We start from the raw sequence: 26072 nt of genomic DNA on the forward strand, positions 1-26072 counted from the left end.
GCAGCCACACCAATCCAATCCAATCCAATCAAATCAAAGGAACGCCATCCAATCCAATCCAATCCAATCCACGGAACGGCATCAAATCCAATCCAATCCAATCCAATCCAAGGAACGGCATCAAATTCAATCCAATCCAATCCGATACAACCCAATTCAAGGAACGGCATCCAATCCAATCCAATTCAATCCAATGCAATCCATTCCAATCCAATCCAACCGAGTCCAATCTAAGGAACGGGATCCAATCCAATCCAATCCAATGCAATCCGATCCAATCCAATCCAATCCAATTCAATCAATTCCAATCCTAGGAACGTCATCCAAACCAATCCAATCCAATCCAATCCAAGGAACGGCATTCAATGCAATCCAATCCTATCCAATCCAATCCAAGGAACACCATCTAATCCAATCCAATTGAATCCAAACAGATCCAATCCAATCCAATCCAAGGAACGACATCCAATCAAATCCAATCCAATCCAATCCTATCCAATCCAATCCAATCCAATCTAAGGAACGTCATTCAATCCAATCCAATCCAATCGAATCCAATCCAATCCAAGGAACGGCATGCAATCCAATCCAATGCAATCCAATCCAAACCAATACAATCCAATCCAACCCAATCCAATCCAATCCAATCCAATCCAATGAACGGCACCCAATTCAATCCAATCCAATCCAATCCATTCCCAGCCAATCCATTCCAATCTAAGGAACGGCATCCAATTCAATCCAATGCAATGCAATCCAATTCAATACAATTCGATCCAACCCAATCCAATCCAATCGAATCTAAGGAACGGCATTCAATCCAATCCAGTCCAATCCAATCAAATCCAATCAAATGAACGGCATGCAATCCAACCCAATGCAATCCAATCCTATCCAATCCAATCCAAGCCAATCCAATCCAATCGAATCAACGGAACGGCATCCAATCCAATCCAATCCCATGCAAACCATTCCAATCCAATCCTATCCAATCCAATCCAAGGAACGCCATCCAATCCAATCCAATGGAATCCAAACCGATCCAATCCAATCCAATCCAATCCAAGGAACGGCATCCAACCAAATCCAATCCAATCCAATCCTATCCAATCCAAACCAATCCAAGCCAATCCAATCCAATCCGAGAAACGGCATCCATTCCAATCCAATCCAATGCAATGCACTCCAATCCAATCCAATCCGATCCAATCCAATCCATCCAATTTAAGGAACGTCATTCAATCCAATCCAATCCAATCGAATCCAATCCAATCCAAGGAACGGCATGCAATCCAATCCAATGCAATCCAATCCAAACCAATACAATCCAATCCAACCCAATCCAATCCAATCCAATCCAATGAACGGTATCCAATTCAATCCAATCCAATCCAATCCATTCCGAACCAATCCATTCCAATCTAAGGAACGGCATCCAATTCAATCCAACCCAATGCAATCCAATCCTATCCAATCCAATCCAATCCAAACCAATCCAATCCAATCGAATCAACGGAACGGCATCCAATCCAATCCAATCCCATGCAAACCATTCCAATCCAATCCTATCCAATCCAATCCAAGGAACGCCATCCAATCCAATCCAATGGAATCCAAACCGATCCAATCCAATCCAAGGAACGGCATCCAACCAAATCCAATCCAATCCAATCCTATCCAATCCAATCCAATCCAATCCAAGCCAATACAATCCAATCCAATGGAATCCAAGGAACGGCATCCAATCCAATCCAATCCAATGCAAACCATTCCAATCAAATCCTATCCAATCCTATCCAAGGAACGCCATCCAATGCAATCCAATGGAATCCAAACCGATCCTATCCAATCGAATACAATCCAAGGAACGGCACCCAATCAAATCAAATTCAATCCAATCCTATCCAATACAATCCAATCCCATCCAATCCAAGCCAAGCCAATCCAATCCAATCCAATCCAATGCAATCCAATCCAATCCAATCCAATCGAATCAAAGGAACGGCATCCAATCCAATCCAATCCCATCGAAACCCATCCAATCCAAGGAACGGCATCCAATACCATCCAATCCAATGCAAACCATTCCAATCCAATACAATCCAATACAGTCCAATCCAAACTAAGGAACGGCATCCAATCCAATCCAAGTAACGGCAGCCAAACCAATCCAATCCAATCCAATCAAATCAAAGGAACGCCATCCAATCCAATCCAATCCAATCCACGGAACGGCATCAAATCCAATCCAATCCAATCCAATCCAATCAAATCCAAGGAACGGCATCAAATTCAATCCAATCCAATCCAATACAACCCAATTCAAGGAACGGCATCCAATCCAATCCAATCCAATCCAATCCAATCCAATGCAATCCATTCCAATCCAATCCAACCCAGTCCAATCTAAGGAACGGGATCCAATCCAATCCAATCCAATGCAATCCGATCCAATCCAATCCAATCCAATTCAATCAATTCCAATCCAAGGAACGTCATCCAAACCAATCCAATCCAATCCAATCCAAGGAACGGCATTCAATGCAATCCAATCCTATCCAATCCAATCCAAGGAACACCATCTAATCCAATCCAATGGAATCCAAACAGATCCAATCCAATCCAATCCAAGGAACGACATCCAATCAAATCCAATCCAATCCAATCCTATCCAATCCAATCCAATCCAATCCAATCCAATCCAATCCAATCCAATCCAATCCAAGCCAATCCAATTCAATCCACTCAAAGGAACGGAATCTAATCCAATCCAATCCAATCCAGTCCAATCCAATCCAATCCAAGGAACGGCATCCAATCCAATCCAATCAAACGCAAACCATTACAAACCAATCCAATCCAATCCAATCCACTCGAAGGAACGGCATCCAATCCAATCCAATCCAATGCAATCCAAGGAACGGCAGCCAATCCAATCCAATCCAATCCAAGGAACGCCATCCAATCCAATCCAATCCAATCCAATGCGGTCCAATCCAATCCAATCCAATCCAAGGAACGGCATCAAATCCAATCCAATCCAATCAAATTCAATCCAATCCAATCCAATCCAATACAACCCAATTCAAGGAACGGCATCGAATCCAATCCAATCCAACCAATCTAATCCAATCTAAGGAACGGCATCCAATCCAACCCAATCCAATGCAATCCAATCCAAACGAAGGAACGGCATCCAATCCAATCCAATCCAATCCAATACAAGGAACGGCATCAAATCCAATCCAATCCAAACCAATCCAATCCAATCCAAGGAACGGCATCCAATCCAATCCAATCCAATGCAATCCATTCCATTCCAATCCAATCCAATCCAATCCAATCCAATCCAATCCAAGGAACTGCATCCAATCCAATCCAATCCAAGAAACGGCATCCAATACAACGCAAACCAATCCAATCCAATCCAACGAACGGGATCGAATCCAATCCAATCCAATGCAATCCAATCCAATCCAATCCAATCCAATCCAATCCAATCCAATCCAATCCAATACAATCCAATACAATCCAATCCAATCCGATCCGTTCCAAGGAACGGCATCGAATCCAATCCAATCCAATCCAAACCAATCCAATCCATTCCAATCCAAGGAACGGCATCCAATCCAATCCAATCCAAGTAACGGCATCCAATGCAGTCCAATCCAAACAAATCCAATCCATTCCAATCCAATCCAATCCAGTCCAATCCATGGAACGGGATCCAATCCCATCCAATCCAATGCAATCCAATCCAATCCAATCCAATCCTATCCAAGCCAATCCACTCCATGCTGAGGAACGGCATCCAATCCAATTCAATCCAATCCAACCCAATCCAATTCAAGGATCGGCATACCATCAAATCCAATCCAATCTAATCCAAGGAACGTCATCAACTCCAATCCAATCCAATCCAATCAAATCCAATCCAATCCAAGGATCGGCACCCATTCCAATCCAATCCAATCCAATCCAATCCAATACAAGGAACGGCATCAAATCCAATCCAATCCAAACCAATCCAATCCAATCCAATCCAAGGAACGGCATCCAATCCAATCCAATCCAATGCAATCCATTCCATTCCAATCCAATCCAATCCAATCCAATCCAATCTAAGGAACTGCATCCAATCCAATCCAAGAAACAGCATCCAATACAACGCAAACCAATCCAATCCAATCCAACGAACGGGATCGAATCCAATCCAATCCAATGCAATCCAATCCAATCCAATCCAATCCAATCCAATACAATACAATACAATCAAATCAAATCCAATCCAATCCAATCCGATCCGATCCAAGGAACGGCATCGAATCCAATCCAATCCAATCCAAACCAATCCAATCCACTCCAATCCAAGGAACGGCATCCAATCCAATATAATCCAAACCAATCCAATCCAATCCAAGGAACAGCAACCAATCCAATCCAATCCAATGCAATCCATTCCAATCCAATCCAATCCAAGCCAATCCACTCCAAGCCAATCCAATCCAATCCAATCCATTCCAATCTAAGGAACGGCATCCAATCCAATCCAATCCAAGTAACGTCACCCAATCCAATCCACTCTAATCCAATCCAAACCAACGAATGGCATCCAATCCAATCCAATCCAATGCAACCCAATCCAATCCAATCCAAACCAGTCCAATACATTCCAATCCAATCGAATCCAATCCAATCGAAGCCAACCCAATGCACTCCAATCCAATCCAAGGTACGGCATCCAATCCAATCCAATCCAATCAAATCCAAGGAACGGCATCCAATCCAATCTAATCCGAGGAACGGCATCCAATCCAATCCAATCCAATCCAAGGAAAGGCATCCAATCCAACCCAATCCAATCCAATCCAATCCAACCCTATCGAACGGACGGCATCCAATCCAATCCAATCCAATCCAGTCCAATCGAAACCAATCCAATCCATTCCAATCCAATCCAATCGAGTCCACTTCAAGGAACGGGATCCGATCCCATCCAATCCAATGCAATCCAATCCAATCCAATCCTATCCAAGCCAATCCACTCCATGCTAAGGAACGGCATCAAATCCAATTCAATACAATCCAACCCAATCCAATTCAAGGATCGGCATACAATCAGGTCCAATCCAATCCAATCCAATCCAAGGAACGGCATCAAATCCAATCCAATCCAAACCAATCCAATCCAATCAAATCCAATCCAATGCAAGGGACGGCATCCAATCTGATCCAATCCAATCCAATCCAATCCAAGGATCGGCACCCATTCCAATCCAATCCAATCCAATCCAATACAAGGAACGTCATCAAATCCAATCCAATCCAATCAAATCCAATCCAATCCAATCCAAGGAACGGCATCCAATCCAATCCAATCCAATCCAATGCAATCCATTCCATTCCAATCCAATCCAAGCCAATCCAATCTAAGGAACGGCATCCAATCCAATCCAAGAAACGGCATCCAATACAACCCAATCCCATCCAATCCAATCCAACGAACGTGATCGAATCCAATCCAATCCAATGCAATCCAATCCAATCCAATCCAATCCAATCCAATCCAATCCAATCCAATCCAATCCAATCAAATCCAATCCAATCCAATCCAATGCAATCCAATCCAATCCAAGGAACGGCATCCAGTCAAATACAATCCAATCCAATGCAATGCAATCCAATCCAAGGAACGGCTTCCAATCCATTCCAATCCAATCCAATCCAATCTAATCCAAGGAATGGCATCCAATCAAATGCAATCCAATCCAATCCAATCCAATCCAACCCAAGGAACGGCATCCAACCCAATCCAAGGAACGGCATCCAACCCAATCCAATCCAATCCAATCCAATCCAATCCAATCCAACCCAATCCAATCCAATCCAGTCCAATACAAGGAACGGGATCCAATCCCATCCAATCCAATGCAATCCAATCCAATCCTATCAAAGCCAATCCAATAGAAGGAACGGCATCAAATCCAATCCAATGCAAACCAATCCAATCCAATCCAATCCGATCCAATCCAAGGAACGGCATCCAATCCAATCCAATCCAATGCAATCCATTCCATTCCAATCCAATCCAATCCAATCCAATCTAAGGAACTGCATCCAATCCAATCCAAGAAACAGCATCCAAGACAACGCAAACCAATCCAATCCAATCCAACGAACGGGATCGAATCCAATCCAATCCAATCCAATCCAATCCAATCCAATCCAATCCAATCCAATCCAATACAATCAAATCCAATCCAATCCAATCCAATCCAATCCGATCCGATCCAAGGAACGGCATCGAATCGAATCCAATCCAATCCAATCCAAACCAATCCAATCCACTCCAATCCAAGGAACGGCATCCAATCCAATATAATCCAAACCAATCCAATCAAATCCAAGGAACGGCAACCAATCCAATCCAATCCAATGCAATCCATTCCAATCCAATCCAATCCAAGCCAATCCAATCCAAGCCAATCCAATCCAATCCAATCCAATCCATTCCAATCTTAGGAACGGCATCCAATCCAATCCAAGTAACGTCACCCAATCCAATCCACTCTAATCCAATCCAAACCAACGATTGGCATCCAATCCAATCCAATCCAATGCAATCCAATCCAATCCAATCCAAACCAGTCCAATACATTCCAATCCAATCGAATCCAATCCAATCCAAGGAACGCCATCCAATCCAATCCAATGGAATCCAAACCGATCCAATCCAATCCAAGGAACGGCATCCAACCAAATCCAATCCAATCCAATCCTATCCAATCCAATCCAATCCAATCCAATCCAAGCCAATACAATCCAATCCAATGGAATCCAAGGAACGGCATCCAATCCAATCCAATCCAATGCAAACCATTCCAATCAAATCCTATCCAATCCTATCCAAGGAACGCCTTCCAATGCAATCCAATGGAATCCAAACCGATCCTATCCAATCGAATCCAATCCAAGGAACGGCATCCAATCAAATCAAATTCAATCCAATCCTATCCAATACAATCCAATCCAATCCAACCCAAGCCAAGCCAATCCAATCCAATCCAATCCAATGCAATCCATTCCAATCCAATCCAATCGAATCAAAGGAACGGCATCCAATCCAATCCAATCCAATCGAAACCCATCCAATCCAAGGAACGGCATCCAATACCATCCAATCCAATGCAAACCATTCCAATCCAATACAATCCAATACAATCCAATCCAAACTAAGGAACGGCATCCAATCCAATCCAATCCAAGTAACGGCAGCCATACCAATCCAATCCAATCCAATCAAATCAAAGGAACGCCATCCAATCCAATCCAATCCAATCCACGGAACGGCATCAAATCCAATCCAATCCAATCCAATCCAATCAAATCCAAGGAACGGCATCAAATTCAATCCAATCCAATCCAATACAACCCAATTCAAGGAACGGCATCCAATCCAATCCAATCCAATCCAATCCCATGCAAACCATTCCAATCCAATCCTATCCAATCCAATCCAAGGAACGCCATCCAATCCAATCCAATGGAATCCAAACCGATCCAATCCAATCCAAGGAACGGCATCCAACCAAATCCAATCCAATCCAATCCTATCCAATCCAATCCAATCCAATCCGAGCCAATACAATCCAATCCAATGGAATCCAAGGAACGGCATCCAATCCAATCCAATCCAATGCAAACCATTCCAATCAAATCCTATCCAATCCTATCCAAGGAACGCCATCCAATGCAATCCAATGGAATCCAAACCGATCCTATCCAATCGAATCCAATCCAAGGAACGGCATCCAATCAAATCAAATTCAATCCAATCCTATCCAATACAATACAATCCAATCCAATCCAAGCCAAGCCAATCCAATCCAATCCAATCCAATGCAATCCAATCCAATCCAATCCAATCCAATCGAATCAAAGGAACGGCATCCAATCCAATCCAATCCAATCGAAACCCTTCCAATCCAAGGAACGGCATCCAATACCATCCAATCCAATGCAAACCATTCCAATCCAATACAATCCAATACAATCCAATCCAAACTAAGGAACGGCATCCAATCCAATCCAATCCAAGTAACGGCAGCCAAACCAATCCAATCCAATCCAATCAAATCAAAGGAACGCCATCCAATCCAATCCAATCCAATCCACGGAACGGCATCAAATCCAATCCAATCCAATCCAATCCAATCAAATCCAAGGAACGGCATCAAGTTCAATCCAATCCAATCCAATACAACCCAATTCAAGGAACGGCATCCAATCCAATCCAATCCAATCCAATGCAATCCATTCCAATCCAATCCAACCCAGTCCAATCTAAGGAACGGGATCCAATCCAATCCAATCCAATGCAATCCGATCCAATACAATCCAATCCAATTCAATCAATTCCAATCCAAGGAACGTCATCCAAACCAATCCAATCCAATCCAATCCAAGGAACGGCATTCAATGCAATCCAATCCTATCCAATCCAATCCAAGGAACACCATCTAATCCAATCCAATGGAATCCAAACAGATCCAATCCAATCCAATCCAAGGAACGACATCCAATCAAATCCAATCCAATCCAATCCTATCCAATCCAATCCAATCCAATCCAATCCAATCCAATCCAATCCAATCCAAGCCAATCCAATTCAATTCAATCCACTCAAAGGAACGGAATCTAATCCAATCCAATCCAATCCAGTCCAATCCAATCCAATCCAAGGAACGGCATCCAATCCAATCCAATCAAACGCAAACCATTACAAACCAATCCAATCCAATCCAATCCACTCGAAGGAACGGCATCCAATCCAATCCAATCCAATCCAATCCAAGGAACGCCATCCAATCCAATCCAATCCAATCCAATGCGGTCCAATCCAATCCAATCCAAGGAACGGCATCAAATCCAATCCAATCCAATCAAATTCAATCCAATCCAATCCAATCCAATACAACCCAATTCAAGGAACGGCATCGAATCCAATCCAATCCAACCAATCTAATCCAATCTAAGGAACGGCATCCAATCCAACCCAATCCAATGCAATCCAATCCAAACGAAGGAACGGCATCCAATCCAATCCAATCCAATCCAATACAAGGAACGGCATCAAATCCAATCCAATCCAAACCAATCCAATCCAATCCAAGGAACGGCATCCAATCCAATCCAATCCAATGCAATCCATTCCATTCCAATCCAATCCAATCCAATCCAATCCAATCCAATCCAAGGAACTGCATCCAATCCAATCCAATCCAAGAAACGGCATCCAATACAACGCAAACCAATCCAATCCAATCCAACGAACGGGATCGAATCCAATCCAATCCAATGCAATCCAATCCAATCCAATCCAATCCAATCCAATCCAATCCAATCCAATCCAATCCAATCCAATCCAATCCAATCCAATACAATCCAATACAATCCAATCCAATCCGATCCGTTCCAAGGAACGGCATCGAATCCAATCCAATCCAATCCAAACCAATCCAATCCATTCCAATTCAAGGAACGGCATCCAATCCAATCCAATCCAAGTAACGGCATCCAATGCAGTCCAATCCAAACAAATCCAATCCATTCCAATCCAATCCAATCCAGTCCAATCCAAGGAACGGGATCCAATCCCATCCAATCCAATGCAATCCAATCCAATCCAATCCTATCCAAGCCAATCCACTCCATGCTGAGGAACGGCATCCAATCCAATTCAATCCAATCCAACCCAATCCAATTCAAGGATCGGCATACCATCAAATCCAATCCAATCTAATCCAAGGAACGTCATCAACTCCAATCCAATCCAATCCAATCAAATCCAATCCAATCCAAGGATCGGCACCCATTCCAATCCAATCCAATCCAATCCAATCCAATCCAATACAAGGAACGGCATCAAATCCAATCCAATCCAAACCAATCCAATCCAATCCAATCCAATCCAAGGAACGGCATCCAATCCAATCCAATCCAATGCAATCCATTCCATTCCAATCCAATCCAATCCAATCCAATCCAATCTAAGGAACTGCATCCAATCCAATCCAAGAAACAGCATCCAATACAACGCAAACCAATCCAATCCAATCCAACGAACGGGATCGAATCCAATCCAATCCAATGCAATCCAATCCAATCCAATCCAATCCAATCCAATCCAATACAATACAATCAAATCAAATCAAATCCAATCCAATCCAATCCGATCCGATCCAAGGAACGGCATCGAATCCAATCCAATCCAATCCAAACCAATCCAATCCACTCCAATCCAAGGAACGGCATCCAATCCAATATAATCCAAACCAATCCAATCCAATCCAAGGAACAGCAACCAATCCAATCCAATCCAATGCAATCCATTCCAATCCAATCCAATCCAAGCCAATCCAATCCAAGCCAATCCAATCCAATCCAATCCAATCCATTCCAATCTAAGGAACGGCATCCAATCCAATCCAATCCAAGTAACGTCACCCAATCCAATCCACTCTAATCCAATCCAAACCAACGAATGGCATCCAATCCAATCCAATCCAATGCAACCCAATCCAATCCAATCCAAACCAGTCCAATACATTCCAATCCAATCGAATCCAATCCAATCGAAGCCAACCCAATGCACTCCAATCCAATCCAAGGTACGGCATCCAATCCAATCCAATCCAATCAAATCCAAGGAACGGCATCCAATCCAATCTAATCCGAGGAACGGCATCCAATCCAATCCAATCCAATCCAAGGAAAGGCATCCAATCCAACCCAATCCAATCCAATCCAATCCAATCCAACCCTATCGAACGGACGGCATCCAATCCAATCCAATCCAATCCAGTCCAATCGAAACCAATCCAATCCATTCCAATCCAATCCAATCGAGTCCACTTCAAGGAACGGGATCCGATCCCATCCAATCCAATGCAATCCAATCCAATCCAATCCTATCCAAGCCAATCCACTCCATGCTAAGGAACGGCATCAAATCCAATTCAATACAATCCAACCCAATCCAATTCAAGGATCGGCATACAATCAGGTCCAATCCAATCCAATCCAATCCAAGGAACGGCATCAAATCCAATCCAATCCAAACCAATCCAATCCAATCAAATCCAATCCAATCCAATGCAAGGGACGGCATCCAATCTAATCCAATCCAATCCAATCCAAGGATCGGCACCCATTCCAATCCAATCCAATCCAATCCAATACAAGGAACGTCATCAAATCCAATCCAATCCAATCAAATCCAATCCAATCCAATCCAAGGAACGGCATCCAATCCAATCCAATCCAATGCAATCCATTCCATTCCAATCCAATCCAAGCCAATCCAATCTAAGGAACGGCATCCAATCCAATCCAAGAAACGGCATCCAATACAACCCAATCCCATCCAATCCAATCCAACGAACGTGATCGAATCCAATCCAATCCAATGCAATCCAATCCAATCCAATCCAATCCAATCCAATCCAATCCAATCCAATCCAATCCAATCCAATCAAATCCAATCCAATCCAATCCAATGCAATCCAATCCAATCCAAGGAACGGCATCCAGTCAAATACAATCCAATCCAATGCAATGCAATCCAATCCAAGGAACGGCTTCCAATCCATTCCAATCCAATCCAATCCAATCTAATCCAAGGAATGGCATCCAATCAAATGCAATCCAATCCAATCCAATCCAATCCAACCCAAGGAACGGCATCCAACCCAATCCAAGGAACGGCATCCAACCCAATCCAATCCAATCCAATCCAATCCAATCCAATCCAACCCAATCCAATCCAATCCAGTCCAATACAAGGAACGGGATCCAATCCCATCCAATCCAATGCAATCCAATCCAATCCTATCCAAGCCAATCCAATACAAGGAACGGCATCAAATCCAATCCAATGCAAACCAATCCAATCCAATCCAATCCAATCCAAGGAACGGCATCCAATCCAATCCAATCCAATGCAATCCATTCCATTCCAATCCAATCCAATCCAATCCAATCCAATCTAAGGAACTGCATCCAATCCAATCCAAGAAACAGCATCCAAGACAACGCAAACCAATCCAATCCAATCCAACGAACGGGATCGAATCCAATCCAATCCAATCCAATCCAATCCAATCCAATCCAATCCAATCCAATCCAATCCAATCCAATACAATCAAATCCAATCCAATCCAATCCAATCCAATCCGATCCGATCCAAGGAACGGCATCGAATCCAATCCAATCCAATCCAAACCAATCCAATCCACACTAATCCAAGGAACGGCATCCAATCCAATATAATCCAAACCAATCCAATCAAATCCAAGGAACGGCAACCAATCCAATCCAATCCAATGCAATCCATTCCAATCCAATCCAATCCAAGCCAATCCAATCCAAGCCAATCCAATCCAATCCAATCCATTCCAATCTAAGGAACGGCATCCAATCCAATCCAATCCAAGTAACGTCACCCAATCCAATCCACTCTAATCCAATCCAAACCAACGAATGGCATCCAATCCAATCCAATCCAATGCAATCCAATCCAATCCAATCCAATCCAAACCAGTCCAATACATTCCAATCCAATCGAATCCAATCCAATCGAAGCCAACCCAATGCACCCCAATCCAATCCAAGGTACGGAATCCAATCCAATCCAATCCAATCAAATCCAAGGAACGGCATCCAATCCAATCTAATCCAAGGAACGGCATCCAGTCCAATCCAATCCAATCCAATCCAAGGAAAGGCATCCAATCCAACCCAATCCAATCCAATCCAATCCAATCCAACCCTATCGAACGGACGGCATCCAATCCAATCCAATCCAATCCAGTCCAATAGAAACCAATCCAATCCATTCCAATCCTATCCAATCGAGTCCAATTCAAGGAACGGGATCCGATCCCATCCAATCCAATCCAATCCTATCCAAGCCAATCCACTCCATGCTAAGGAACGGCATCCAATCCAATTCAATACAGTCCAATCCAATCCAATCCAATCCAAGGAAAGGCATCCAATCCAACCCAATCCAATCCAATCCAATCCAATCCAACCCTATCGAACGGACGGCATCCAATCCAATCCAATCCAATCCAGTCCAATAGAAACCAATCCAATCCATTCCAATCCTATCCAATCGAGTCCAATTCAAGGAACGGGATCCGATCCCATCCAATCCAATCCAATCCTATCCAAGCCAATCCACTCCATGCTAAGGAACGGCATCCAATCCAATTCAATACAATCCAACCCAATCCAATTCAAGGATCGGCATACAATCAGGTCCAATCCAACCCAATCCAATCCAAGGAACGGCATCAACTCCAATCCAATCCAAACCAATCCAATCCAACCAAATCCAATCCAATCCAATGCAAGGGACGGCATCCAATCTAATCCAATCCAATCCAATACAAGGATCGGCACCCATTCCAATCCAATCCAATCCAATCCAATACAAGGAACGTCATCAAATCCAAACCAATCCAAAGCATTCCAATCCAATCCAATCCAAGGAACGGCATCCAATCCAATCCAATCCAATCCAATGCAATCCATTCCATTCCAATCCAATACAATCCAATCCAATCCAATCTAAGGAACGGCATCCAATCCAATCTAAGAAACGGCATCCAATACAACCCAATCCCACCCAATTCAATCCAACGAACGTGTACGAATCCAATCTAATCCAATGCAATCCAATCCAATCCAATCCAATCCAATCCAATCCAATAAAATCCAATCCAATCCAATGCAATCCAATCCAATCCAATCCAAGGAACGGCATCCAGTCAAATCCAATCCAATCCAATCCAATGCAATCCAATCCAAGGAACGGCTTCCAATCCATTCCAATCCAATCCAATCCAATCTAATCCAAGGAATGGCATCCAATCAAATGCAATACAATCCAATCCAATCCAATCCAACCCAAGGAACGGCATCCAACCCAATCCAAGGAACGGCATCCAACCCAATCCAATCCAATCCAATCCAATCCAATCCAATCCAATCCAACCCAATCCAATCCAATCCAGTCCAATACAAGGAACGGGATCCAATCCCATCCAATCCAATGCAATCCAATCCAATCCTATCCAAGCCAATCCACTCCAAGCTAAGGAACGGCATCCAATCCAATTCAATCCAATCCAACCCAATCCAATTCACGGATCAGCATACAATCAAATCCAATCCAATCCAATCCAAGGAACGGCATCAACACCAATCCAATCCAATCCAATCCAAACCAATCCAATCCAATCAAATCCAATTCAATCCAATCCAAGGGACGGCATCCAATCCAATCCAATTCAATCCAATCCAAGGATCGGTACCCAATCCAATCCAATCCAATCCAATACAAGGAACGGCATCAAATCAAATCCAATCCAAACTAATCCAATCCAATCCAAGGAACGGCATCCAATCCAATCCAATCCAATGCAATCCAATCCAATCCAATCTAAGGAACTACATCCAATACAATCCAATCCAAGAAACGGCACCAATCCAATCCAATGCAATCCAATCCAATCCAATGCAATCCAATCCAAGGAACGGCATCCAGTCGAATCCAATCCAATCCAATCCAATTCAATCCAAGGAACGGCATCCAATCCAATCCAATCCAAACAAATCCAAGTAACGGCATCCAATCCAATCCAATACAATACAATCTAATCCAAGGAACGGCATCCAATCCAATCCAAGGAAGGACATCCAATCCAATCCAATCCAGTCCTATCGAACGAACGGCATCCAATCCAATCCAATCCAGTCCAATCCAATTCAAGGATCGGCATACCATCAAATCCAATCCAATCTAATCCAAGGAACGTCATCAACTCCAATCCAATCCAATCCAATCAAATCCAATCCAATCCAAGGATCGGCACGCATTCCAATCCAATCCAATCCAATACAAGGAACGGCATCAAATCCAATCCAATCCAAACCAATCCAATCCAATCCAATCCAATCCAAGGAACGGTATCCAATCCAATCCAATCCAATGCAATCCATTCCATTCCAATCCAATCCAATCCAATCCAATCCAATCTAAGGAACTGCATCCAATCCAATCCAAGAAACAGCATCCAATACAACGCAAACCAATCCAATCCAATCCAACGAACGGGATCGAATCCAATCCAATCCAATCCAATCCAATCCAATCCAATCCAATCCAATCCAATCCAATCCAATCCAATCCAATCCAATCCAATCCAATCAAATCCAATCCAATCCAATGCAATCCAATCCAATCCAAGGAACGGCATCCAGTCAAATCCAATCCAATCCAATCCAATGCAATCCAATCCAAGGAACGGCTTCCAATCCATTCCAATCCAATCCAATCCAATCTAATCCAAGGAATGGCATCCAATGAAATGCAATACAATCCAATCCAATCCAATCCAACCCAAGGAACGGCATCCAGCCCCAATCCAAGGAACGGCATCCAACCCAATCCAATCCAATCCAATCCAATCCAACCCAATCCAATCCAATCCAGTCCAAAACAAGGAACGGGATCCAATCCCATCCAATCCAATGCAATCCAATCCAATCCTATCCAAGCCAATCCACTCCAAGCTAAGGAACGGCATCCAATCCAATTCAATCCAATCCAACCAAATCCAATTCACGGATCAGCATACAATCAAATCCAATCCAATCCAATCCAAGGAACGGCATCAACACCAATCCAATCCAATCCAATCCAAACCAATCCAATCCAATCAAATCCAATTCAATCCAATCCAAGGGACGGCATCCAATCCAATCCAATTCAATCCAATCCAAGGATCGGTACCCAATCCAATCCAATCCAATCCAATACAAGGAACGGCATCAAATCAAATCCAATCCAAACTAATCCAATCCAATCCAAGGAACGGCATCCAATCCAATCCAATCCAATGCAATCCAATCCAATCCAATCTAAGGAACTACATCCAATACAATCCAATCCAAGAAACGGCACCAATCCAATCCAATGCAATCCAATCCAATCCAATGCAATCCAATCCAAGGAACGGCATCCAGTCGAATCCAATCCAATCCAATCCAATTCAATCCAAGGAACGGCATCCAATCCAATACAATCCAAACAAATCCAAGGAACGGCATCCAATCCAATCCAATCCAATCCAAGGAAGGACATCCAATCCAATCCAATCCAATCCAGTCCTATCGAACGAACGGCATCCAATCCAATCCAATCCAGTCCAATCCAATTCAAGGATCGGCATCCCATCAAATCCAATCCAATCTAATCCAAGGAACGTCATCAACTCCAATCCAATCCAATCCAATCAAATCCAATCCAATCCAAGGATCGGCACGCATTCCAATCCAATCCAATCCAATCCAATCCAATACAAGGAACGGCATCAAATCCAATCCAATCCAAACCAATCCAATCCAATCTAATCCAATCCAAGGAACGGCATCCAATCCAATCCAATCCAATGCAATCCATTCCATTCCAATACAATCCAATCCAATCCAATCCAATCTAAGGAACTGCATCCAATCCAATCCAAGAAACAGCATCCAAAACAACGCAAACCAATCCAATCCAATCCAACGAACGGGATCGAATCCAATCCAATCCAATCCAATCCAATCCAATCCAATCCAATACAATCAAATCCAATCCAATCCAATCCAATCCAATCCGATCCGATCCAAGGAACGGCATCCAATCCAATATAATCCAAACCAATCCAATCCAATCCAAGGAACGGCAACCAATCCAATCCAATCCAATGCAATCCATTCCAATCCAATCCAATCCAAGCCAATCCAATCCAATCCAATCCAATCCATTCCAAACTAAGGAACGGCATCCAATCCAATCCAATCCAAGTAACGTCACCCAATCCAATCCACTCTAATCCAATCCAAACCAACGAATGGCATCCAATCCAATCCAATCCAATGCAATCCAATCCAATCCAATCCAAACCAGTCCAATACATTCCAATCCAATCGAAGCCAACCCAATGCACTCCAATCCAATCCAAGGTACGGCATCCAATCCAATCCAATCCAATCAAATCCAAGGAACGGCATCCAATCCAATCTAATCCAAGGAACGGCATCCAATCCAATCCAATCCAATCCAATCCAAGGAAAGGCATCCAATCCAACCCAATCCAATCCAATCCAATCCATTCCAACCCTATCGAACGGACGGCATCCAATCCAATCCAGTCCAATCGAAACCAATCCAATCCATTCCAATCCAATCCAATCGAGTCCAATTCAAGGAGCGGGATCCGATCCCATCCAATCCAATGCAATCCAATCCAATCCAATCCTATCCGAGCCAATCCACTCCATGCTAAGGAACGGCATCCAATCCAATTCAATACAATCCAACCCAATCCAATTCAAGGATCGGCATACAATCAGGTCCAATACAATCCAATCCAATCCAAGGAACGGCATCAAATCCAATCCAATCCAAACCAATCCAATCCAATCAAATCCAATCCAATCCAATGCAAGGGACGGCATCCAATCTAATCCAATCCAATCCAATCCAATCCAAGGATCGGCACCCATTCCAATCCAATCCAATCCAATCCAATACAAGGAACGTCATCAAATCCAATCCAATCCAAACCAATCCAATCCAATCCAATCCAAGGAACGGCATCCAATCCAATCCAATCCAATGCAATGCAATCCATTCCATTCCAATCCAATCCAATCCAATCCAATCCAATCCAATCCAATCTAAGGAACGGCATCCAATCCAATCCAAGAAACGGCATCCAATACAACCCAATCCCATCCAATCCAATCCAACGAACGTGATCGAATCCAATCCAATCCAATGCAATCCAATCCAATCCAATCCAATCCAATCCAATCCAATCCAATGCAATCCAATCCAATCCAATCAAATCAAATCCAATCCAATGCAATCCAATCCAATCTAAGGAACGGCATCCAGTCAAATACAATCCAATCCAATCCAATGCAATCCAATCCAAGGAACGGCTTCCAATCCATTTAATCCAATCCAATCCAATCTAATCCAAGGAATGGCATCCAATCAAATGCAATCCAAACCAATCCAATCCAATCCAACCCAAGGAACGGCATCCAACCCAATCCAAGGAACGGCATCCAACCCAATCCAATCCAATCCAATCCAATCCAACCCAATCCAATCCAATCCAGTCCAATACAAGGAACGGGATCCAATCCCATCCAATCCAATGCAATCCAATCCAACCCAATCCAATCCAATCCAGTCCAATACAAGGAACGGGATCCAATCCCATCCAATCCAATGCAATCCAATCCAATCCTATCCAAGCCAATCCAATACAAGGAACGGCATCAAATCCAATCCAATCCAAACCAATCCAATCCAATCCAATCCAATCCAATCCAAGGAACGGCATCCAATCCAATCCAATCCAATTCAATCCATTCCATTCCAATCGAATCCAATCCAATCCAATCCAATCCAATCTAAGGAACTGCAGCCAATCCAGTCCAAGAAACAGCATCCAATACAACGCAAACCAATCCAATCCAATCCAACGAACGGGATCGAATCCAATCCAATCCAATGCAATCCAATCCAATCCAATCCAATCCAATCCAATCCAATCCAATACAATACAATCAAATACAATCCAATCCAATCCAATCCGATCCGATCCAAGGAACGGCATCGAATCCAATCCAATCCAATCCAATGCAATCCAATCCAATCCAATCCAATCCAATCCAATCCAATCCAATACAATCCACTACAATCAAATACAATCCAATCCAATCCAATCCGATCCGATCCAAGGAACGGCATCGAATCCAATCCAATCCAATCCAAACCAATCCAATCCACTCCAATCCAAGGAACGGCATCCAATCCAATATAATCCAAACCAATCCAATCAAATCCAAGGAACGGCAACCAATCCAATCCAATCCAATGCAATCATTTCCAATCCAATCCAATCCAAGCCAATCCAATCCAAGCCAATCCAATCAAATCCAATCCATTCCAATCTCAGGAACGGCATCCAGTCCAATCCAATCCAATCCAAGGAAAGGCATCCAATCCAACCCAATCCAATCCAATCCAATCCAATCCAACCCTATCGAACGGACGGCATCCAATCCAATCCAATCCAATCCAGTCCAATAGAAACCAATCCAATCCATTCCAATCCTATCCAATCGAGTCGAATTCAAGGAACGGGATCCGATCCCATCCAATCCAATCCAATCCAATCCAATCCTATCCAAGCCAATCCACTCCATGCTAAGGAACGGCATCCAATCCAATTCAATACAATCCAACCCAATCCAATTCAAGGATCGGCATACAATCAGGTCCAATCCAATCCAATCCAATCCAAGGAACGGCATCAACTCCAATCCAATCCAAACCAATCCAATCCAACCAAATCCAATCCAATCCAATGCAAGGGACGGCATCCAATCTAATCCAATCCAATCCAGTCCAAGGATCGGCACCCATTCCAGTCCAGTCCAATCCAATCCAATACAATGAACGTCATCAAATCCAAACCAATCCAAACCAATCCAATCCAATCCAATCCAAGGAACGGCATCCAATCCAATCCAATCCAATCCAATGCAATCCATTCCATTCCAATCCAATACAATCCAATCCAATCCAATCTAAGGAACGGCATCCAATCCAATCCAAGAAACGGTATCCAATACAACCCAATCCCATCCAATCCAATCCAACGAACGTGATCGAATCCAATCCAATCCAATGCAATGCAATCCAATCCAATCCAATCCAATCCAATCCAATCCAATCCAATCCAATCAAATCCAATCCAATCCAATGCAATCCAATCCAATCCAAGGAACGGCATCCAGTCAAATCCAATCCAATCCAATCCAATGCAATCCAGTCCAAGGAACGGCTTCCAATCCATTCCAATCCAATCCAATCCAATCTAATCCAAGGAATGGCATCCAATCAAATGCAATACAATCCAATCCAATCCAATCCAACCCAAGGAACGGCATCCAACCCAATCCAAGGAACGGCATCCAACCCAATCCAATCCAATCCAATCCAATCCAATCCAATCCAACCCAATCCAATCCAATCCAATCCAGTCCAATACAAGGAACGGGATCCAATCCCATCCAATCCAATGCAATCCAATCCAATCCTATCCAAGCCAATCCACTCCAAGCTAAGGAACGGCATCCAATCCAATTCAATCCAATCCAACCCAATCCAATTCACGGATCAGCATACAATCAAATCCAATCCAATCCAATCCAAGGAACGGCATCAACACCAATCCAATCCAATCCAATCCAAACCAATCCAATCCAATCAAATCCAATTCAATCCAATCCAAGGGACGGCATCCAATCCAATCCAATTCAATCCAATCCAAGGATCGGTACCCAATCCAATCCAATCCAATCCAATACAAGGAACGGCATCAAATCAAATCCAATCCAAACTAATCCAATCCAATCCAAGGAACGGCATCCAATCCAATCCAATCCAATGCAATCCAATCCAATCCAATCTAAGGAACTACATCCAATACAATCCAATCCAAGAAACGGCACCAATCCAATCCAATGCAATCCAATCCAATCCAATGCAATCCAATCCAAGGAACGGCATCCAGTCGAATCCAATCCAATCCAATTCAATCCAAGGAACGGCATCCAATCCAATCCAATCCAAACAAATCCAAGTAACGGCATCCAATCCAATCCAATACAATACAATCTAATCCAAGGAACGGCATCCAATCCAATCCAATCCAATCCAAGGAAGGACATCCAATCCAATCCAATCCAATCCAGTCCTATCGAACGAACGGCATCCAATCCAATCCAATCCAGTCAAATCCAATTCAAGGATCGGCATACCATCAAATCCAATCCAATCTAATCCAAGGAACGTCATCAACTCCAATCCAATCCAATCCAATCAAATTCAATCCAATACAAGGATCGGCACGCATTCCAATCCAATGCAATCCAATACAAGGAACGGCATCAAATCCAATCCAATCCAAACCAATCCAATCCAATCCAATCCAATCCAAGGAACGGTATCCAATCCAATCCAATCCAATGCAATCCATTCCATTCCAATCCAATCCAATCCAATCCAGTCCAATACAAGGAACGGGATCCAATCCCATCCAATCCAATGCAATCCAATACAATCCTATCCAAGCCAATCCAATACAAGGAACGACATCAAATCCAATCCAATCCAAACCAATCCAATCCAATCCAATCCAATCCAAGGAACGGCATCCAACCCAATCCAAGGAACGGCATCCAACCCAATCCAATCCAACCCAATCCAATCCAATCCAACCCAATCCAATCCAATCCAATCCAAGGAACGGCATCCAATCCAATCCAATCCAATCCAATTCAATCCATTCCATTCCAATCCAATCCAATCCAATCCAATCCAATCCAATCTAAGGAACTGCAGCCAATCCAGTCCAAGAAACAGCATCCAATACAACGCAAACCAATCCAATCCAATCCAACGAACGGGATCGAATCCAATCCAATCCAATGCAATCCAATCCAATCCAATCCAATACAATCCAATCCAATCCAATACAATACAATCAAATACAATCCAAACCAATCCAATCCGATCCGATCCAAGGAACGGCATCGAATCCAATCCAATCCAATCCAATGCAATCCAATCCAATCCAATCCAATCCAATCCAATACAATCAAATACAATCCAATCCAATCCAATCCGATCCGATCCAAGGAACGGCATCGAATCCAATCCAATCCAATCCAAACCAATCCAATCCACTCCAATCCAAGGAACGGCATCCAATCCAATATAATCCAAACCAATCCAATCAAATCCAAGGAACGGCAACCAATCCAATCCAATCCAATGCAATCCATTCCAATCCAATCCAATCCAAGCCAATCCAATCCAAGCCAATCCAATCCAATCCAATCCATTCCAATCTCAGGAACGGCATCCAATCCAATCCAATCCAAGTAACGTCACCCAATCCAATCCACTCTAATCCAATCCAAACCAACGAATGGCATCCAATCCAATCCAATCCAATGAAATCCAATCCAATCCAATCCAAACCAGTCCATTACATTCCAATCCAATCGAATCCAATCCAATCGAAGCCAACCCAATGCACTCCAATCCAATCCAAGGTACGGCATCCAATCCAATACAATCCAATCAAATCCAAGGAACGGCATCCAATCCAATCTAATCCAAGGAACGGCATCCAGTCCAATCCAATCCAATCCAAGGAAAGGCATCCAATCCAACCCAATCCAATCCAATCCAATCCAATCCAACCCTATCGAACGGACGGCATCCAATCCAATCCAATCCAACCCAGTCCAATAGAAACCAATCCAATCCATTCCAATCCTATCCAATCGAGTCCAATTCAAGGAACGGGATCCGATCCCATCCAATCCAATCCAATCCAATCCAATCCTATCCAAGCCAATCCACTCCATGCTAAGGAACGGCATCCAATCCAATTCAATATAATCCAACCCAATCCAATTCAAGGATCGGCATACAATCAGGTCCAATCCAATCCAATCCAATCCAAGGAACGGCATCAACTGCAATCCAATCCAAACCAATCCAATCCAACCAAATCCAATCCAATCCAATGCAAGGGACGGCATCCAATCTAATCCAATCCAATCCAGTCCAAGGATCGGCACCCATTCCAGTCCAATCCAATCCAATCCAATACAAGGAACGTCATCAAATCCAAACCAATCCAAACCAATCCAATCCAATCCAATCCAATCCAAGGAACGGCATCCAATCCAATCCAATTCAATCCAATGCAATCCATTCCATTCCAATCCAATACAATCCAATCCAATCCAATCTAAGGAACGGCATCCAATCCAATCCAAGAAACGGTATCCAATACAACCCAATCCCATCCAATCCAATCCAACGAACGTGATCGAATCCAATCCAATCCAATGCAATCCAATCCAATCCAATCCAATCCAATCCAATCCAATCCAATCCAATCCAATCAAATCCAATCCAATCCAATGCAATCCAATCCAATCCAAGGAACGGCATCCAGTCAAATCCAATCCAATCCAATCCAATGCAATCCAATCCAAGGAACGGCTTCCAATCCATTCCAATCCAATCCAATCCAATCTAATCCAAGGAATGGCATCCAATCAAATGCAATACAATCCAATCCAATCCAACCCAAGGAACGGCATCCAACCCAATCCAAGGAACGGCATCCAACCCAATCCAATCCAATCCAATCCAATCCAATCCAATCCAACCCAATCCAATCCAATCCAATCCAGTCCAATACAAGGAACGGGATCCAATCCCATCCAATCCAATGCAATCCAATCCAATCCTATCCAAGCCAATCCACTCCAAGCTAAGGAACGGCATCCAATCCAATTCAATCCAATCCAACCCAATCCAATTCACGGATCAGCATACAATCAAATCCAATCCAATCCAATCCAAGGAACGGCATCAACACCAATCCAATCCAATCCAATCCAAACCAATCCAATCCAATCAAATCCAATTCAATCCAATCCAAGGGACGGCATCCAATCCAATCCAATTCAATCCAATCCAAGGATCGGTACCCAATCCAATCCAATCCAATCCAATACAAGGAACGGCATCAAATCAAATCCAATCCAAACTAATCCAATCCAATCCAAGGAACGGCATCCAATCCAATCCAATCCAATGCAATCCAATCCAATCCAATCTAAGGAACTACATCCAATACAATCCAATCCAAGAAACGGCACCAATCCAATCCAATGTAATCCAATCCAATCCAATGCAATCCAATCCAAGGAACGGCATCCAGTCGAATCCAATCCAATCCAATCCAATTCAATCCAAGGAACGGCATCCAATCCAATCCAATCCAAACAAATCCAAGTAACGGCATCCAATCCAATCCAATACCATACAATCTAATCCAAGGAACGGCATCCAATCCAATCCAATCCATTCCAAGGAAGGACATCCAATCCAATCCAATCCAATCCAGTCCTATCGAACGAACGGCATCCAATCCAATCCAATCCAGTCAAATCCAATTCAAGGATCGGCATACCATCAAATCCAATCCAATCTAATCCAAGGAACGTCATCAACTCCAATCCAATCCAATCCAATCAAATCCAATCCAATACAAGGATCGGCACGCATTCCAATCCAATCCAATCCAATACAAGGAACGGCATCAAATCCAATCCAATCCAAACCAATCCAATCCAATCCAATCCAATCCAATCCAAGGAACGGTATCCAATCCAATCCAATCCAATGCAATCCATTCCATTCCAATCCAATCCAATCCAATCCAGTCCAATACAAGGAACGGGATCCAATCCCATCCAATCCAATGCAATCCAATCCAATCCTATCCAAGCCAATCCAATACAAGGAACGGCATCAAATCCAATCCAATCCAAACCAATCCAATCCAATCCAATCCAATCCAAGGAACGGCATCCAACCCAATCCAAGGAACGGCATCCAACCCAATCCAATCCAATCCAATCCAATCCAACCCAATCCAATCCAATCCAGTCCAATACAAGGAACGGGATCCAATCCCATCCAATCCAATGCAATCCAATCCAATCCTATCCAAGCCAATCCAATACAAGGAACGGCATCAAATCCAATCCAATCCAAACCAATCCAATCCAATCCAATCCAATCCAATCCAAGGAACGGCATCCAATCCAATCCAATCCAATTCAATCCATTCCATTCCAATCCAATCCAATCCAATCCAATCCAATCCAATCTAAGGAACTGCAGCCAATCCAGTCCAAGAAACAGCATCCAATACAACGCAAACCAATCCAATCCAATCCAACGAACGGGATCGAATCCAATCCAATCCAATGCAATCCAATCCAATCCAATCCAATCCAATCCAATCCAATCCAATACAATACAATACAATCAAATACAATCCAATCCAATCCAATCCGATCCGATCCAAGGAACGGCATCGAATCCAATCCAATCCAATCCAATGCAATCCAATCCAATCCAATCCAATCCAATCCAATCCAATCCAATCCAATCCAATCCAATACAATCAAATACAATCCAATACAATCCAATCCGATCCGATCCAAGGAACGGCATCGAATCCAATCCAATCCAAACCAATCCAATCCACTCCATTCCAAGGAACGGCATCCAATCCAATATAATCCAAACCAATCCAATCAAATCCAAGGAACGGCAACCAATCCAATCCAATCCAATGCAATCCATTCCAATCCAATCCAATCCAAGCCAATCCAATCCAATCCAAGCCAATCCAATCCAATCCAATCCATTCCAATCTCAGGAACGGCATCCAATCCAATCCAATCCAAGTAACGTCACCCAATCCAATCCACTCTAATCCAATCCAAACCAACGAATGGCATCCAATCCAATCCAATCCAATGAAATCCAATCCAATCCAATCCAAACCAGTCCATTACATTCCAATCCAATCGAATCCAATCCAATCGAAGCCAACCCAATGCACTCCAATCCAATCCAAGGTACGGCATCCAATCCAATACAATCCAATCAAATCCAAGGAACGGCATCCAATCCAATCTAATCCAAGGAACGGCATCCAGTCCAATCCAATCCAATCCAATCCAAGGAAAGGCATCCAATCCAACCCAATCCAATCCAATCCAATCCAATCCAACCCTATCGAACGGACGGCATCCAATCCAATCCAATCCAATCCAGTCCAATAGAAACCAATCCAATCCATTCCAATCCTATCCAATCGAGTCCAATTCAAGGAACGGGATCCGATCCCATCCAATCCAATCCAATCCAATCCAATCCTATCCAAGCCAATCCACTCCATGCTAAGGAACGGCATCCAATCCAATTCAATACAATCCAACCCAATCCAATTCAAGGATCGGCATACAATCAGGTCCAATCCAAT

Source organism: Mustelus asterias, chromosome 23 (genome assembly GCF_964213995.1).
Source record: "Mustelus asterias chromosome 23, sMusAst1.hap1.1, whole genome shotgun sequence".
NCBI lineage: Eukaryota > Metazoa > Chordata > Chondrichthyes > Carcharhiniformes > Triakidae > Mustelus > Mustelus asterias.